The 14177-nt window shown below is 41.5% G+C and overlaps 1 protein-coding gene across 8 annotated transcripts in view; it reads left to right on the top strand.

The window, feature by feature from the left end:
• LOC143152868 (uncharacterized) overlaps positions 1-14177 on the top strand; it is a 329127-nt gene that overhangs the window by 235765 nt on the left and 79185 nt on the right. The window lies entirely within an intron of this gene.

The raw sequence follows: 14177 nt of genomic DNA on the forward strand, positions 1-14177 counted from the left end.
CTGATACGTGTGTGAGTGACTCTCGTTAGAGCCTATTGTGTGCCGAGGAAAAAGCTTCGCGATTTTACTGAACGAATAGTCTGACTGCGAGTAAAGTGCTACTACACGTACGAAGATTGTATCAGGTTGCTGCGTAAGTTCTGCCCATCGATTTTTTTCACCAGAGACAAGAATCGTACAACTTCTAAGAGAGGCCCGTTGCAGACGTCCGCGGAGTACAAAGGAAGCCGAGACCGAGGCATTTTCATTAGCTCGTACGAGAACGACTTATCAATTCTCTTTGTCCCCTTACTTCACTGTCCTGTTATTCGCTCGTTGTTAACGATATTGGTGTAACGATAATCGTTGTTTTAACGTCAACGCGATAATATTTATTACTGTATACAATACGACAAGTGTATGCAAAACGAAACTGAACCAGATCGAAGAAGCGAGAAAATTTCGATTAAATTGATAAAAGAATTTTCACAGCAACCTAATATATTATACGAAGAATCGGTTTCGTTGCGTTCAGCTGAATCATGAACAATTCGCGATGAAACACTTAACGCTTTTATTGTCATTAATACACTAGAGCATTTAGCGCACCGATCTCGTCCTCCTACACAAAGATGGGTACAATTTTATTCGAATGGTAAACAAGGAAGAAATATAATACCTGAACAATGGCATGTTCCTAACGTTCGTCGGATCGAACAATCGTTTTCGGATGACCGTTCGTTCGAATCGAAATATCATTTCGTCGTTTAATTAGAATTCCTCTCTTTCTGTTTTCGATTAACTGTGGACAATAATATTTCATCTTTTACACGTTGCTCTAAACATTCGTGTAGATTAAAATTTTGCCCTTCTCTGCTTCCACTCAGCTTGTTCGTACTAACTTGAAATTACAATTTATCGTCGTTCGACAGTATACGTGTACTATTTATTATGCAGCAAGGTGTTCAGTGACAGCAAAAGTGTCGAGTGAGCAATTAAGACCTTAATGTGCCTACTATTCTATTTTTTTTCTACTGGATAAACGACTTAACGAATAAGTGTGCAGGGTGTAAGATTTAGGGGTCGATTCTTGACAACGATACATAATATATTGGACCTCGGTTACAGTTATCGATTTCAGGGTCACAATTCCCGGGCCGTTTTCAGCTTTTTATTTTAAGCTTCTCAGAGTGTGTATATACATGTATTAATAATCAATTCCTTTTTCTTCAAACATTCACTAATATTTTCGTACGTAAGCGTAACTAAGAGAGAGAGAGAGAGAGAGAGAGAGAGAGAGAGAGAGAGAAAGATAAAGTTTGGTTGTTTCTCCTAGATTTATTTGCAACATTTTGTACATCCTTGTTGTCCACGACCTCGAAACACGGCGCTCGTGTTCGACGAACAATCGAATAATAAATGGTGTCTGGTTTTTCCGCGGTGTTTCAGCGACGGGAAAGATTCGAAAATTTCTCTATTCGTAAAAATCCTCGACGCGATTTATATATATATATACACATATATATATTTCCCTCGCTATCTCGAAAATCCAGCAAAAATACGCGATAATTTTCTACGGTGCACTCCGATAAGCTCGAATTTATTCGCTGTAACGCGACGTCACGAAATTAGCGATGTTCCGGTTCCGGTTATCTTGGTCTTCGTAAATTATACTTTGCGTCGTGCACACTTTCTCGCGAGTATTCAACCGCTTGTAATATCCTAGCGAAATTAGAGGGAACATTTGTTCGAATCGGAGATGAATCGACATCACAGCTGGACAGTATCAATAAAAATTAAAAAATAGAAATCACGATATTACAGTTTTCTGGGATACCTTCCATAGCGATTGTTGCAGGTTTGCGCGAAAGCAGTGACGCAGCGTCCCGACATTCCAGTGAGTAATCTTCTCCTAATTTTAAGCCGAATTGACCATCGAATAGGGAATAGATACCATCGAACCAATTGGGCATTCGAACTAATTGGACATTACTTACGAATTCGATGACTCGACTTTCGCTGAAATTATACTTAGCGATAGACTCGAGACTCCACGAATCGTTTCAAATAGTGTTTCTAGCGTATAAAAGTATATATTGTACCCCATCACCTTTTTGTGTTCATTCAGAGCCATAGACGAGAGGGACCCTTATCGTACGTGAGATCGAATTTCATCCTTTCGCGATAATTAAAATTTCGACACTTTGCCATTTTTCACAAACGAAACTGTATGCAAGGTAACTTTCGAATTGCTTCGAACGTTATTCGAAGTCGGAAGTTTTTGACAGTTGTCAAATTTTGAACCACTTCGCTCTATCGAACACTTCTTTTCAGTGTTTCTAAGGTTATTGAGTTTTGATCATTATTACACTGATAAGAATTCACACACTGGTTAGGGAATGGATGAACAGAACCCTGAAATGATAAATACAGAAATAATAAACAGTACGGTAAAAAGAAAATGTGTATTACAACAAAAAAAGAGTACTGATTATTATTTACCAGTCTATGCACGGTAAAGAAAACGAGTTCTTAAGTACTCGATTAGATGATCGAGAGCGCAAAGATTACGCAACCTGCACTTTACACGCGAGAACAATAATAACTGCACAAGTACAAAAAAGAAAGAAACACACCGCAAGAGCATTTACAACTCCAGACCGATGCAGTTACAGGATTAAAAAACAACTAGAGTGCTCACAAGTGCCGTACTATATTTCTTCCACTAATTGTGTTAATTTGTCCCAGTGTATGTACGTGTTCCTAAAGGTTAGCCTCAACTTTTTTTTAATACCGCGTACAAGTAAGAAAAGTTATATCCACCTGATGATTCATTATTCAACCTATAATAAACCACAAGAGTGCCACAAGTACCGTACTATGTTTCTTCCACTAATGTACGTGCCGTTAAAGTTTAGCCCCAGCTTTTTCGTGCAAATAAGAAAAGTTATACCCACCACCCGATGATTTATTATTCTACAGAAATAATGCAACATCAGAAAACATTGCTCTTCGAGTACAACGTAAAGAATTGAAAGGAACGATCCACGATGAGCATTTTCATCGATTACGAGGCTACAATTATTCAATAATCGAATAATTTTTATCGATGAAGAGACTACAATTATACAATAATCGTTCGATTGATTATCTTCTAACAGTTATTCGTAAACTTTTGCAAAGCGTTGCCCAAAGATATCCCCTTGCACGCAAGAGATACATTTTTTACAAAAGTATATTTGGCCGTGTACCAATGGGTGTGCCCGCAATGCCAACTGTTTTTACACTTTTAATGTACGACCGCGATTCAGCATCCGACACGTGGTTGTTGCAGTTGTAAATGAATTCCGGACCATTAAAAAGAAAGGCATTCAATGCACGAGATTTGAACCTGCAACCTCGAGCATACAAAGTCCCGTTTTCTTCGTCTTCGCCGCGGTAATTTTAATGCAAGAAATTGACAAAGATTGATATTCACGGTACACGTTACGGTGCATATGTACTTTAATTACTTGTGTATTAAAAATCATCCAGTCGTTCCTTAATATATTACACATAGCAACTAAAACGTGTAATCTACCGTTCTGCGTAACTACAAAGTATTTCAATCGATAATTTTGTTTGAATATTTACGTATCTTTGAAAAAAATGTATGCAATGAAAAAATTACAAGTTGGAACATACGCAGCGTTTACATTTGCCTAAAGGTAAAAACGAGACACGACGAAACGTCGGTGGATAACACAAGTATATTTTTGCTGAGAGATTCTCTTGCTATTTATGCGCCCGTGGAAAAAATCTGTGGACCGAAAACATCCCTCGAATGACCAGCAAATAAGAAAGATTAAAAACGAACGAGTTCTGACTTTTCCAAAGTCTTCCGATGTCTACCCTGTGGAAAGCCAACGAGAGAAGCTGAGCCAAAGTTTCCAATGCTGATAGATTCCCTGGCCGTTCACGCTCCTGTGGGAAAAGTCTGCGCGCGATCATCGACGAGTGAAACGTGGAATCGTCGAGGACCGTTTCACGGTCGGTTCGGAGTCGAAGATTTAAAGCAAACACGAATGGCAGCCGCGAAGGAAGTTTGGATAACGGTCGTTCGCTGACCGGACCGATCGCTCGAAACTCGAGAGTGTCCGAGGAGCCCTCTCACCTACCGACTTCTTAATAAGTGCGTTCACCTTCGGTGGTCGGTGAACACCGAAACGCGCGCTGGTCCCTCCACCGTGTAACCACGGGGGGAGCAGGGAGGGATCAAAGTGGACGAGCGGGGATCGCGTTCGCCCGCATTCTCGCGGCCAACGAGGCGAGAAAAAGAATGAGAAGAGCCGCTCCGGGAGTACCGTGTCGGCCGCTATCGAGAAAACGGGTTCGAGACCGAGGAGAAGGTCGCGTGAGGAGAACCAGCATCGATGGGGGAAAAAAAGGGCGGAAACGAAACCGACGGAGAATCCGTACGACGACCGTCTGCGTCAGCACGCGGATAATCCGCATAAATTCTGCTAAATCCGCGCCACCACCGAGCCGCGAAAAATCATTCGACATTCCCTCCCGAGACCAACCGACAAATTTTCATTACAACCAAATTCCCGATTACAATTTACGGTTAGAGTCACCACGATCGAGGTTTCGAGAAATTATCAGTAGATCGTTGTTACTGGCAGGGAAAAAGGTTCTTGGAGGTAGCGAGGGTTTCGGTAACGAAAAGTGCTTACCAGAAGCACTTCTGATGGCTCTTGGTTATCAGTGCTTGCGAATTATTGGGTCGTTGTTTGAATTCTCTACGAGAAATCAACTACAAAACAGAAAGCGTACTTAAACGCTCGATAACTCGACGAACGATAAAAATACGAATCTAAAATCAAAAATACAATTCAAAGAACCACACCATTTCGATATTCCTATCTGAATAAAAAATTACTCTCGCGCTCGAATTATCTCGCACGCACTTGGTAATATTTTGACACTTTTTCGGAATTTGGAAATCAAAGTTCGGGAATGTGTTCTTAAACGGTTACATTTGTCAAACGCGTGGGTAAAAAAGAAATTTGCTACTCAACGTCACCGAACGGGAATTATGAACTTAATAAATGACTAACGATCCGTTTAATTCTCAGTCGTCGCGAGCGATTAATTTCGGTAATAGACTAACGTTGATCGTGATTAATACCGACGATTAAATTTTTAGCCCCGTCCCGTAATCGATTAATCGATCGACGAGAATTAATCGATTAATGGCCGAGGCTGACACGCACGAACTCGGAGCCTGTGAATCCTTTCAGCGCGACCTATCGCCAACGTTGAGATTAAACAGTGACTGATTACATCCGTCAACAGCGTTGATGTCTGGAAACACAGATGTCAAATTATTCATTTCGAGGGTATCTGTAGGAGAATATCACAGTACGGATGCATGGATGGTGATCCTTTTCCAATGAGAAATTTACGAAACCGAACAATGACGTGAAACAGAAATGGATAAAATATTACCTTCATTGCAATGTTTACAAGTAAAAGTAAAAATACTCACGGTTAACCAAAATTATTCACACCCTTCGAAGTGTCACGGATTCACCTTCGACACTCGCTGTAAAAAAAGAAAAGAAACCATTATTCCCAGTGACGTTTCAGTAGAACGAGAAGAACCAAACCGTACTGTTCCAGTCGGTGATAACGAGGCCGATAAAAGTGAAAAAAGAAGCAGTACTTCCGTTAAAAGATGCGAGGCGATTTTTCAAAGAAAAGGGTAGAAACATCCGACAAGCTAATCGCGTACGAAATTACCCTGTAATTCACCTGCAGCGGCTCTCTTACGAATTCATCGCGTAGACAATGACAAGTGTGTCGCCCGCTCGAACTTCTTGCTCGTGTTTCGCGTGTCACAACATTCTGTACCGTTCTCTCGGTTCACGAGGCTCGATCATCCGATTACAAGGGCAGATTAATATCATAGCCGACGAGCGTCGCGCAGGTAGGCGCTTGAAAGGCCTTTCTGAATCGTGTTCGCAATCTCTGAAGCGAGCTGGCATTTCTCCGGGCACCGACAACACCGACCGCGACGCCATAAGCGTTGCTTGCTCATAACACCAGGAATATAATGCGCTAAGCGCATTAGATGGTCGTTGTACGTTGCACTTTGTCGCGGGTTCAACAACACCGGGAATCGATGGACACGTTGCCGTTCCAGGCCTACGCTGGAATCTTTTTTTCTTTTTTTTCTCTCAGAGCGAGACGTGGCTTTCGACGAAAGTCGCGAGCAGGCTGTCTCTTGAACACGAAATCGAATAACGGAGAAAAGTTCACGGGAATAAACATCGACGTGCAAAAACAACCTAGAGAGATTCACTCGCGACCGTTTTCACGCGCGAACAATTGAACAGTTTGCTCGTTGCAAACGAAAATATTGAGCATTTGTTAAACTCCAAAAACTTTCCAAAACACAGTGTTTAGAAAAAACACGTTTAAAGTTCGAACAGGGTGCATTACTGTTTAATATTATTTTTAAGAATTGGCGAAGAAAATGGTCTTTCGTTACTCGAGGAAAGGATCTCGAGAAGCAGGGAACTTAACGTACAATTGACTGGGCAAATAAAAGGAAAATCGAGTTTTTTTAATTCATAAAATTGTGTACTTCCTTAACGGAAGAAGTATCTCGAGCGAAGATATTTTCGATAAAAGATGGAGATCCGTGTATGGAAAAGGACCGTTCAATTTCTCGACGTGAAAGATAAACCCGGATAGACGATATTCAGGCACCGTGCTAGAAATGTTGTTAGCTGGAAATTCCGTGCGAGGGTATCGCGTGAGCAAACGAAGGATATACACGAGTGATCAATAATCGTAAATAAGTTGTTGAGCTTCATCTTCCAGAAATAGAGATGAAAGCCCCAGTTGTTGGTCGAGCTGACAGTTACAGGGCGAATATCACCGTTTCTTATTCCGATTGACGAATCTGAACTAAAGTCGTCAGAGAGGTTTCGAGGTTAGATAGACGTCTCTGGCCCCAAAACGTCCGGAAAATTTATTTCTAGTCGTATAAAAAATTCAACGCGCACCGAGTTTCCAGGTGTTTGTTCCCACGTGAATTGGATAAATATAATCCGGTCAGACAAACGCGAATCGGTTTATCGACGTTATTCTATCCGTTTATTTACGATGACTTGAAATAATTATGCATTTCATACAAATGCTAACTATTTCTTTCGCAAATAGTTACGTCTCAACGTTCGAAAGAAATTACTCCGTATTGTAAGATAACTGACCGCACAGACGAACAATATTTCAATATTTTAAGTTACTTTTATCGTAGAACTTTATCGAACAAACCGAGCACGGTTACAACACTTATCAATATCCACATTTGTGTCGGTACCTTCATTTATTACCGCAGTTACTTTCTATCGTATCGTTAATAAGTATAAATATTTCCCGTACAAAATGAGCAACTGTCAAAGCGTTATGACAAATATACGTACCGGTAACTCGAAACTACCGAGAAAATAATTACTTGTAACTCGTTAAAATCTTTCTCTACTTTAAAATGTAGTCATTTATAACATGCACTATGACAGCCACTGAAGCAATTTATATTCTTTCGTGTTCCTCGTTGTATCTTCGTGAGATTATTCTCGGCACATTGGCGAGATTTTCCCAACGAAAATGAGTCCAAACACGACCATACTCGGACAATTTTTCCTTGCGCGTTACACGAATCGTTTTTGAAAAATTTTTTATTCCGTAAAATTCAAAATCGTCCGAATATAGTCGTGTTTGTACTTATTTTTAACGGGACGATGTCATCGATCGATCGAGGATGGTATCACGAATGTACAATGAGAAATATAAAAATGTTTAATTTGCAATAGTGACCATCGTATCGATACGCGTATCGCTTTGAAGTTCGGTCGGTTTCGAGTTCGCATTTAGCTGACCACTCCAGTCAACGATCGCTCAAGCTGAAGAACATAAACCAGTGCTGTCCAACGTACAGTACACGCATCGGTTGACGACATTTGGAACATATGGGGCAAGAGGAGTCCCTTGTTCGCTCCATCTACCCCCACCGTTAACTCTCCCGTAGTGTCCTTGCTATAGCGTCCATTAGACATTCCTTCCGCGTGTCATCGAGTGATGCACGCACAGTAGGTTCCTCTCACGTGCACGTTTCCCCCTCCAGTGGTTCTTTCCCCCATACAACGTTGTCAGGGAAACCGTGCAACGATAAAATCGCAGGCATGCAAGGACAGCATAAGAAAGCTCACAGAGCACAACGTGTACATATCAACTTTACAAACAGCACGAGTCCTCTCTTGAAAACGCTGATAAAAACACCGGTGGGGATAACGATGATCAGATATCTTTTAACGAGGGATTAGATATTCACATCACGTGCGACAAAGTGAAGAGAAAAATTGAAAATATCGTTTCGATGATATTGACTATTGACTAAAAGGTCTCGCGTGTTCTATTTGTTGGATCGAAGATAGATCAGCTTATGGTAGTAGGGACGATTCGGTACGAATTATCGAGGACGAAACGCAACGTTATAAAGAGGTATAGTCACGTTGCTTGGTACGAACCGAGTTGAAAATTTGCAAGTATTGTCTCAATAATATCCATCGCCTTTTACACGACTGGAATCTTTACTAAAAGATTTCACGTATTCTATCTATGCGAGTATGGCCATCGTGGGCAATCGAGCGGCTGAAAAGGCGAAACGAAACGGAGAATGATCTAAAGTGAATAACAGAACCGAACGTTCCGGGACACTAGAGATCTCCATAAAACGGGAGTATTTTAGTTCCCGTTGGAAACATCGTGGCGTGGATATTCTCGCAAACGTAGACGCTAATCAAATATTCCGTCGCTTTGAGCGACCTAATACCTCGAACATCGAGGACTGAAATATTTCTCAAAGGAATCGAAGAATTCGATCCGCCATGAACCGACAGGCGATCCTACCGACTGATGGATTAAAAAGCTCGGTTCGTGCCTCTCATCGATATTTCAAGACATCCGTAGAAATCGAGGCATCGATCTACGAAGCGATGTCTCTCGCTTAACTGAATTATACAACGAATGAATTTGCCATTCCTGTGATTCACGTCGATTGAATACAAAATCGTACTACTTCTAGTACGTTTTCCTCTATATAATTGAGGTTAGGTTTAAAAACAGCCATCGGCTGTGTCTCGCTATTGGGAAAATTATGTGTGCACACTGTACCGGTACGTGCAAAATGTAAACTTGTAACAACAATGGTAACCGACTAAACGTGAATAAATATTACCGTACGTTGAAATTGCTGGAATAACAATCTAACAAGTCGAATGTTTTAATTGAAGAGAGAGAAGAAAATATTTCCATAAGCTTAATATTGGGATAGATTAACTTAGTTCTAATAATTGATCAAATAAATGGCGACTAGAGTAATATCGGTGAAATAAAATGAGAAATACAAATTTCTTTTAAGATATTTTCTTCCGTTAAAAATTTCTAAATATATTTCCTTTCGTTCGAAATGTTTAAATATATTTTTGGAAAGTTCTCGCCACGAAACGTGGTTGTGCCAAATTTAGAAGCGAACTTTATTAACTCGAGAAGAGAAGCGAAATTAACTGTCCTTTACACTCCCGCAATATTTTGTAGTTAATTTTGTTCGAACTCAAGAATGATTAAATAACGACGAAAATCACTTCGCTCGGCCGTTTTGACAGGTAGCAATAATTAATTAACCGAAAGTTCATTCGGTTCGTTATTGAATCTTTTGATTCGTTAATTGACCGACAACCTTTTGCCCGATTTCGTAACTGTCTCGCGTTATTAACAAACACCATCAAGAAGATTAAATTGAACCGACTCTAGGACATTACGTTCGAAGATAAAAAAATATCCCAGATGCTCTTCTAACTCTTAAGTTCGAATCGCTGGTTCGTATTACGAACATATTATCCACAACTTCGGTGAGGATTTTCTAGAATTTAGTTTCTACCTGCTCAATGGCGATTGGCGTATCATAAACTCCGAGATCAATGGACGGACTTGTGTAAAGACGACCCTAACGGATCCCAAGACTAATGGGCCGGTTTCCGTTAATTACGAGCCTGTGGTGCAACTCTGTTCTCTATATCTGATCGCTCGTGGAGCAAGGATTTCTCGGAACTTGGGTAACAAAACCAAACACCGCCGAAAAATCTTCAATCCAAATCTGTTGGTCATTTCCCGACGTTACGGTGAAACGGCCCATACGAGCTCGAGGTTTACGGGGGATTTATTCTCAGGAATGGTCGACCGTCTCTCTCGTGACAAAGACACGCAAGAACAGTCGATCAAGCGAGCGGATAAACCTCTTGTAAACTCAGATCGTGTATAAGTCGCTTCGTGGCCCTCTTCGTGTCACCTGGCACTCTCTCGTTGTTTCTCATTCTCGCCTCCGCCTTGCAGTACGTCTCGGATATTGATACAAGTCGTCACTCGGATCAGGAGTCGTCTCTACTGTTTTTTTTACGCGTCATTTGGTACACATTGATACGCCTCCGACTTGCAGTAACGTCTCGGATATTGATAGAAGTCGTCCTGTACACGGTTCGTGTGACACAACATTCTTGTGTCGAAGTTTTCTACCGAAATTTCAGATCCGTCGAGTCTAAGAGAAAAATTTCTATCGAAATTTCTACCGACTTTGTCGTAACCACGATATCGGACGATTAATTCTCAAGTGTTGGAAACACTTAAAATAATAATTCGAATCGAGTTTCCGTAATAGGTTTTCAAGCGGAGTTCGTCCGCTCGATATTGGCTCGAAATCCGTGTTACCTATACATTCGATAAAGGTACCGGGAAAAATTCCTATAGACGCGTTTTCACGGGAACGATAAACCGTTCTATAGCTTATTCCATTTCCTCCTGTATTGTCCAAACGCTTTTACGATCGTTTCTTCCGTTAGGAGAAACTATGCAATTACCGGCAGGATTCAGGCCATCCGTTATGGAATAAATCGTTCGATGAGTAATTTACAATTTTCAGACAAGTTTTTACACTACTTGGGAACGTTGTTGGTCGTTTCCAGAATCACCAGGCACGATGGTGATCTCCGCGTCGACACGGTTTCTCTTCCAGATGGAGGAACGTTCGGTGAGAAACGAACGACGAATACGATCGTCGTTGTTACGCTTCGAAATCGTAATTGACAGTCGCAAGACGGACTCGAAGTTTCGAGCGGAAACTTCATCGACGGAGCTTCGGGCCACTCTTCGATTCGCGTTGTTTCCACGATTGTTTTCGTTGCGAGAGAGAAACTTAACGAAATTCTAAAATGCTAGAAACCCTCTTCAACGATCCGGGTAAACTCTGCCACGATTATTACGAAACAAATTTAATCTCGTTCGGTTGGAAGTTTACGGAACGGAAGAGGATTTCCGATAGAAACTCCTTTAACGAAGCTTTCGAGGAGCGTACGGTAACCGGTGAAAGTGTAGACGCGTGCGTGGTATTAACCCTTTAGCTACGGGAGACTTCGATGCAAAACGCGCGATGTGCACGGTGAATGTACACGGTTGTATCTCCTCGCGTATGCTTCGAAAATAGAGACCGCCAATTATCGATATGCGAAGCACGGCTGGAGAACTTTTTCGTCGGGACTGCTCGAGAAGAGGACGATAAACGAGATACTTGAATCGAAGAAACGCAAACGGTTATTGCAACATTGTTGATAACTGGACGTGTTCTGACACGAAGCTCCAATTTCAACGTTGAACGAGGAACGCGAAAACAACGAGAGAAGCTCGTACGCGTGTCCTACCCGATCCTCTTCCAAATTTCATCATCAATTCGTATTTTCATTTAACATTGTCGCTAAGTTGTATCTTTAATGTACATCATTCTATTAGTGTACTTTTGTTTCATATTATTTTACTTTAAAACTTTTTAAAACTATCAAAGAACAATGTACACGTTATAAAAATTGAAGATACTTCTTCCGTTACACTCGTAATCCTACATACACCTTAACCATTCACGCTCTTCTATACATATTCTTATTCCATTTATTCCTCTCCCCTGTTTCTTTTCTACGTCACTTCATCGCACACCCATCACTCCCACAGTCCCTCGTTCCTCGACGCATCGTTTCCTTCTTTTTCCTATTCCTTCGTCCCGATAAAAGCACAATTTTATTATTATCGTTATCGTCGTACCGCACCAGAAGAGCGCTCAATAAAATCAACAGACGTCGTTGTTCCACGGTCCCTCGGCCGCTAACGCGATCGTCTGGTCGTTCCGAGAACGCGCATTATCGTCCACGGTACAATGTGATCGAGCAGCGGCGGACAGACGCGCGTTAAACAATCGAAATATCAGGACTTTTATACGATCTGAAAGGCCCCGCGCGCTATTCAAGCCGTGCGAGACACCTACCGCGCGGACGTACGACAAAAGAGCGGCTCGTGGCGGCCGCGAGCGTCGAGGAGCGACGCAGGAAACTGCGTGCGATTAGGCGTAGAATTGGAGCGGTCCTTGAATCGACGGAGGACGGAATGGAATGAACGTGCACGGGGATCGGACCGGCAGCTCGCACACGACACTCGAGACAGTCAGTCAGCCGGTGGCGCTCCGGACAGCAGCACCACGCGTCTTTCTCTCGGCGCCATCGATCGTTCTCGTCGATCGGGATTCTTCGCGCGATACCGCCGCTCGCTTTTCGATAATCACCGCCCGCTCGCGAAACCGTCGAAACTTTTTTTCAACAGGTGTCCACGAGAGTTCACGATTTCGAGAAAGTTTACGCGGTTGTGGATGGCTGTGTACAACGTGTGTACTGGTTCTCGAGAGTTTTCGAACTGTGTTCGCTGAACTTTGTGCGAGCTTTTCGGAGAATTCTACGGTTAGAGGGTACAAGCTTTAAATTTTGTATTTCGTTGCTGTATTTCGTTCACGAGTTGGTAGAATTTTTAACTATACGAAGTATTTACTGAACGCGACGATGTGGTTTCGAGAGCTCTGTTGTAAATAGATGGTAAACGGTTGATCGGTGTGCGATGAAAGTTGCGAGGAAATCGAATCAATAGGAGAAAAATTGTGTAGATTCGATTAGGCGTAGAGAGCAAGGAGATTCGTCTTTAATTGATTTGAAAACGAGTAAATCTTGTTGAATTTTGAATTACGTTCGCGAAAAGGTATTCGCAGAAACGTTTTAAATTCTTCGTCAGTCTCTACTCGATTTTTTGCAACGTTCAAAAGATTCCGTGTTTTAAAATACACAGTTTGCAATGTGATAAAAACTTAGCGATGTTTACGCGCGAATGTTTGCACACGACAGGAAAAAATGTCGATAATGGAGTCGGTGCGCGCGTGTTTTTCTAACCATTTCGTGATCATTCGCATGATTTTTTCAGGGTAATTTTTTATCGAAGGTGTACGTGTAAATAATGAAAAGTAATCTGGAAAGTGCACACGCGAAGTTTTTAAAAACACTCGAGACAAATATTTCTATCAGAGCGCGCAAACTTCGCAAATTTTTCAACAGTGACGTAATTGTCGGTTTCGAAAACTGCTCGGAATGTTGATAAATTTTGAAAACTTTCGAGGGAAGCGTAAGCACGAATTTTCGAAACATTTCGAAATTTTAAACGTCCGAAATTAAGCAATTTGTTTCAGGGTTACAACATTTTTTGCAAACATTTTCATACGAATTGTACACATTTTTTTACGCAACGTATACGTATAAATTTTCAAAACAACGTCCGGAATACGCTTACGCGAATTTTTTATATTTCTTTTACAAGATAAAGTCTTTTAGAAATAGTCTTTCGAAATAGTCGTTTTCATGATGATCTTTTTTAAGAAACGTTCGTTCGCCAGAAAAAAATCGTGCGCCGGTTTACGGCGACGAACGATCCAATTTGAAATTCTTTTCGCACAAAGGAACCACTGGTAATAAAAAATTGATGTCGGTCGTTGCGTCGGTGATTAAGAATGACGTATCGTGTAAACGTTCTAAAGAACAAATCGCGTGCCCGTGGAAGTATTTTCATATGTGTCGAAAATCTATTGTGGAGTCAATTTCGTTCAAATAAACTGCCTTCTGAACAAGGCCGTTGAAGTTTACGAGCTATTAACGATACACGCGACAAGAAATTTATAACGGATGTTAAACTGTCCGAGTTCACGTCCTTAAATACGTTAGGGTCGTGTTCCACTT

This window comes from Ptiloglossa arizonensis, chromosome 11 (genome assembly GCF_051014685.1).
Source record: "Ptiloglossa arizonensis isolate GNS036 chromosome 11, iyPtiAriz1_principal, whole genome shotgun sequence".
Taxonomy (NCBI): Eukaryota; Metazoa; Arthropoda; class Insecta; order Hymenoptera; family Colletidae; genus Ptiloglossa; species Ptiloglossa arizonensis.